At 33.8% G+C, this 5,604-nt stretch overlaps 1 pseudogene; it reads left to right on the top strand.

The window, feature by feature from the left end:
• Positions 1 to 2,272: 2,272 nt before the first annotated feature.
• LOC124538116 lies at positions 2,273 to 2,407 on the top strand (annotated as a pseudogene).
• The last annotated feature ends 3,197 nt before the right edge of the window (positions 2,408 to 5,604 follow it).

Raw genomic sequence — 5,604 nt, 5'->3', positions numbered from 1 at the left:
TGTACAATCAGTTTTACTATGTTTGCACATAGTTAAAATACCAGTGAAAGCCGGTTATTGGTCTTTGCTTAAGCCTGTGTATATGGGTATCTAAGACATTTTCTTTAGTTATTTTCTATATGTCTTTGTGTTGCTGTTTTGGAACAATTGGTGAGAGAGCCAATGTAAATAAATAGACAAGTGTAATAACTTTAGTCTGTCTATTTTCAAAAGGGCGCTAAAGCATCGGTGTTGCGGAGTCAGTCAAAATATAAACTATTTCAATCGCCACTGAATAACTGTGCTTAATTTGTGTTTCGTGATTGTCTCGTGTTCGGCAAGGAAGGAAAACACCGTGAGGAAACCTGGATGTGTCTAGTTTCAACAAATTTTGCTAAATTTGTATCCAGTAATCCGTTTAAGGGGCCGCATGGTTAAACAAATTCGAAGAATTCTCCTCAAAAGTAACTCAGTACGTTGCCCAGTAGTTCGTCATTAACTGGCTTTTACTGTACTATAGTAAAAACGAAAACAAATCCCCATTACACAAATGAAAAATTTAGCAGAATATAAACTATAGCTATAAATTATTATTATTTCTTTTAATAAAAAGATCATAGATTTAATAAAGCACTATAAAAGCCACCATACAAATCAACTGTATTTTGTATTTTCTCAAATTTATTTTATTATCATGTAAGATTAGTGTATCTCTCGTATAACATAGCTGATAGCTGGGTAAGAACTGTTTATTTAAAACTAATTTTTATGTCTTACTATTTGTGTATAAAATTATACTTTGTATATAAATAGGAATGTAACAAGAGTAAAGAATAAAAGTATTACTACATAAGTATTACTACATATATTACAGTCAAAATATAATTCAGAATAATTACATGTAAAAGATCTCATAGATCTTATTATAATATTTCGGCGTCAATGAACAAGAATATTCGTTATACTTGCAATCTTAAGTTACAAAACGGTTCGTCTGTTGAAGGTATTTGTAAGAGAAAGCCAGTTTGCTATAATTGGTATTACTAATTAATCTAAACAGCTCAGTGAAATTAAGTAAACAATGAAAACGTCTCCGATTTTAAATAATTACAAATTCTCGAGGATTGTTATCGTTATTTGACAAATAAGAGATTATTTTTGAAGCCATAATGGTTCAGTAGTTAGAACTGGGGACGGACCACTTTTCATTTAATTTTATTAATCTGGGCTTAAAATGTATCACGTGCTAAGCGGTGAAGGAAAATATCATCTAAATCAAGGCAATCGGTAAAATATTTTAAAGTTGCATAGCGGAACTAGATGGCAACCCTTCCTTTAAATGGATATGTATCATTATCCCAGCTGTGGTATATATAACAACAACAACAACAGCCTGTAAATTACCACAGCTGGGCTTTAGCCCTCCTTCAGGCCTCCTCTCCCTTTGAGGAGAAGGTTTGGAACATATTCCACCACGCTGTTCCATAGCGGGTTGGTGGAGTACACATGTGGCACAATTTCTATGAAATTTTTCACATGCAGGTTTCCTCACGATGTTTTCTTTCACCGCTGAGCACGAGATGAATTATAAAGACAAATTAAGCACAAGAATCAGCGGTGCTTGCATGGGTTTGAACCTGCAATCATCGGTATAAGAAGCACGCGTTCTAACCACTGGGCCATCTCGACCCAATTTATGGTATATATAATAAATAATAATAAATAAAAGGGCCGGCCGGGAGTCGCGTACCCATGAAAACCGGTGTACAAACTACTCGACCTCGGATTTCGTTATATATAGGTTAGGTTAGTACTTAATTTTTTATTTAGTAACAAAGTTTGTCAACATAAAAGAACAATCGTCCAAAAGTTCATGTTAAAATTGAAAAAAGAATACAATTAATACCAAAATTATTTTCGATCCACAGACAATGGACAGACAAAGCCACGGTTCGGTACGAGTTGTTTATAAATTTGTATACAGCAACAACAAAAACAACAACAGCCTGTAAATTCCTACTGCTGGGCTAAAGGCCTCCTCTCCCTTTGAGGAGAAGGTTTGAAACATATTCCACCACGCTTTTCCAATGCGGGTTGGTGGAATACACATGTGGCAGATTTTCTGTGAAATTTGTCACATGCAGGTTTCCTCACGATGTTTTCGTTCACCGCTGAGCACGAGATGAATTATAAAGACAAATTAAGCACATGAATCAGCGGTGCTTGCCTGGGTTTGAACCCGCAATCATCGGTTAAGATGCACGCGTTCTAACCACTGGGCTATCTCAGCTCCATTGCTTCTCGGCCTGTTGGCTAAGATCAAAGTGCAGTATCTGTTCTTTTCAGCTTAATAAATTTATATGCCCTAAGAATATTCATTCTTTTATTGAAAATGTATTCGCTCTCTTAATAACGCGCCCTAATCTCACACTATGCTTTTCACACAATGTCTTGTACAGTTTTTATACCGTCATAAACCCCTTAATGTGGGTTTCCGACATTATGTGAAGTGGATTATTTGATGGCAGTCCGTTGAAAACTTACCCTATTGTTGTTTTGTCATATATTTTATTAGCACTTTTAGGTTTGAACTGTATTAAATGTAATTTACACAGGAAAAACTGCTTTCATTGTCATTATTGGTTATTTCTCTAAAGTAGGAAGGTTATCTACAAATGTCTTACTATTTTTTTCCTCTTTGCTCTTCTTTTAAGGAGAAGTTTTCGAGATTATTCCACCTCACGTTTCAACTGTCCATTACTAGATGCAAATATGCCAGATTTTTTTCCGTTTTGTAACGATGATTTACATTTTCTTGCTTCGAAATCATGTAAAACCTATTCCTGCCCTAACACAGGTCTTATCAGATTTTCTGACCCATCTGATTGTGAAAGGTTATAGAGAGTTCTGTGTTTGAACACAGATTAGAATACTTTATATGTTTTTCAAAGTTGGTTTTTGGAAAACGTAAACGAAGAAACTAATGAAAAGTAAGTTAAAATATCTGATCTTTCGCAGTTCACGTCAAAGTGATGTCCATTCCAATTATAAGACTGAGAAAATAAAGAACACACGCATGCATGGAACACACTTAAGTACTACAACATATTACATGTAGTTGTCTATTAAGGAGGATATCCTCATTTTCATAGAACATCATCACTCACCCCACAGCTGGTATAAGACTTAATTTTAAAGAGATCTTAATTATAGCGACTGAATAGTCTTCCAACAACAACTACAACATCCTGTAAATTTCCCACTGCTGGGCTAAGGCCTTATATCCCTCTGAGAAGAAGATTTGTGACATATTCCACCACGCTGTTTCAATGCGAGTTGGTGGAATATACATATAGCAGAATTTCTATAAAATTTGACACATGCACGAGAGCACGAGAAGAATTATAAACACTAATTAACCACATGAATATTCAGCGGTGCTTGCCTGGGTTTGAACCCGCAATCATCGGTTAAGATGCACGCGTTCTAACCACTGGGCCATCTCGTCTCTCGAATAATCTCCAATAGCTATCATTAATTATTGTTACTAAATATTGCTCTCAATAAAGTCTCCCTTCGTTATATTAATGGGGTTTTATGTACAAAGTTGACATAATTAGGTCAAAATTGAAAATGCCTTCAAAGGCAAACTTCATTAACTCGGACAATATTTGTATCTATGGAACTATCAAAAAGTATTTGCTCAAAGAAATTGGTTTTGTGCCATAAATCAAATTACCAAGTCAGTCGTAAAACGCGAACCGGTATAACTTTGTAAGGGGATTCCGATGAAATAAATTATTTAGTTGAATGTATTATTCGAAATAATGTTATCTTGTATTACCAAGTATTACACAGTAGACAAGTAGAACATAAGTATAACATGTGGAGATAATTTGGTTAGTAGGGGAGTCCCAAATAAGTAGGTTATATTATTAAGCTGACGAAAAAGTTTTTATTGCATACACAATTTTTATTAAATGTAAACTTAGCTTTTGTAGAGAAAACTATAACAGATACACTGGTAAGAGAGAAGTTTAGATGAGCGCTAACACTAAGAAAACTGCATCTACGTAATATGTATAATTTATAGTAAATGTTTATACATAAATGGCGTTTGAATAACTAAAAATTGTTTATTATGACGTACTACGCAAATCTCAATATGTACTTAATTGTCGGTACAAAGTGCGGACAAACTGATCGGATGGCGAAATCTTTTTCAACATAAAAATATTTACTTTTTACTAAATTACTACGAATTTTATTAGTGACGCATTAAATTAATTCTGACTCATATAATATATGGGAAAGTAGCTGTGTTTGTCTGTCTGTTTGCTGTCACGCCTTTTTAATCGTCGTCATCGAAATTCTGACACATGTAAAATTCACCAACCCGCATTGGAACAGCGTAGTAGAATATGTTCCAAACCTTCTCCGTAATGGAAGAGGAGGCCTTATCTCAGCAGTGGGAAATGTACAGGCTGTTACTTTATTACTTTACTTTACTGATCCGGTTGGGGTTAACGCCACAGAGCGATCAAGCCTCGACAATCGGAGACCTGTGGTGGATCCATCTGTAGTATGTCCGTCTCAAGTCTTGACCCGTCGTGTATAGACAAAATTATAGCGTTATATAGTATATACAAGATTTTGTAGATGATAAAAAAGCGTGGAATTAATACCTGTTGACTTTCAGGCAGGATGTATTAATTTGAATAGTTGTATTAACTAACATAACTGTACTTTTTTTTAATTTTGAAAACTTAGTTTCTTGCCGGTTCTTCTCGGTAGAATCTACTTTCCGAACCGGTGGTAGCTTCACTTAATTGTTATATGACGATTCAAAAGTGCTTGAAAAAGCCCATTTGAATAAAGTATATTTTGATTTTGATACAATAGTTAGGGAATCTTACCATCGTGATGTAGAAATTTCTATAAGTTGAAATAACGCCATCTAGTAATTTTAAGCTGCATTAATTACGTATACAATACCTTTATAATTGAATAAAATGAAATCAAACAAATGAATCAGTATTACGTGATTCGAAATTTGTTAATTTTAATTAAATACCAATCACGCTTCGAAAGACTTCGAAACAATCAAGATGAGATCGTTTTAAATTACTGAAAGCCTTTATTAACTGGAACATTTCTAACTATGACTCATAAGTGCTGTTCATTTTGGAGAGGGTGAAAAATGACGATATTTTGACAATAAAATGCTTCTTTTACATAAAAATCAGTACTTTATTTTCAGTTAATAAAATAGTAGTGACCCACCCGAGCATCTCAAGGGTAATTTACGTTATATCATGACCAAGTTACATATAAACATTATTAATTGTAGCCTATATGTTATTTTGATGTATATCCTATATTACGGCAAAATTTCATCCCAATCCGTCAAGTAGTTTTTTCAAGAAAGAGTAACAAAAATACAAAAATCCAACCTCACAAACTTTCGAATTTGTAATATTAGCAGGAAAGGATAGATTAATCATATATATGTATATATATAAGACACTTTGTATGATATTTTTGTAGAATCCGTATATGGATTTAATACATTTGTATATATGTCTATGGCAACTTACAAGTTCTTACTATCAATTTATTTTTTTA

Source organism: Vanessa cardui, chromosome 19 (assembly GCF_905220365.1).
Source record: "Vanessa cardui chromosome 19, ilVanCard2.1, whole genome shotgun sequence".
Classification (NCBI taxonomy): domain Eukaryota; kingdom Metazoa; phylum Arthropoda; class Insecta; order Lepidoptera; family Nymphalidae; genus Vanessa; species Vanessa cardui.
The sequence above is the reverse complement of the archived record's forward strand: the minus strand, read 5'-3'. Positions and strand labels throughout refer to the sequence as shown.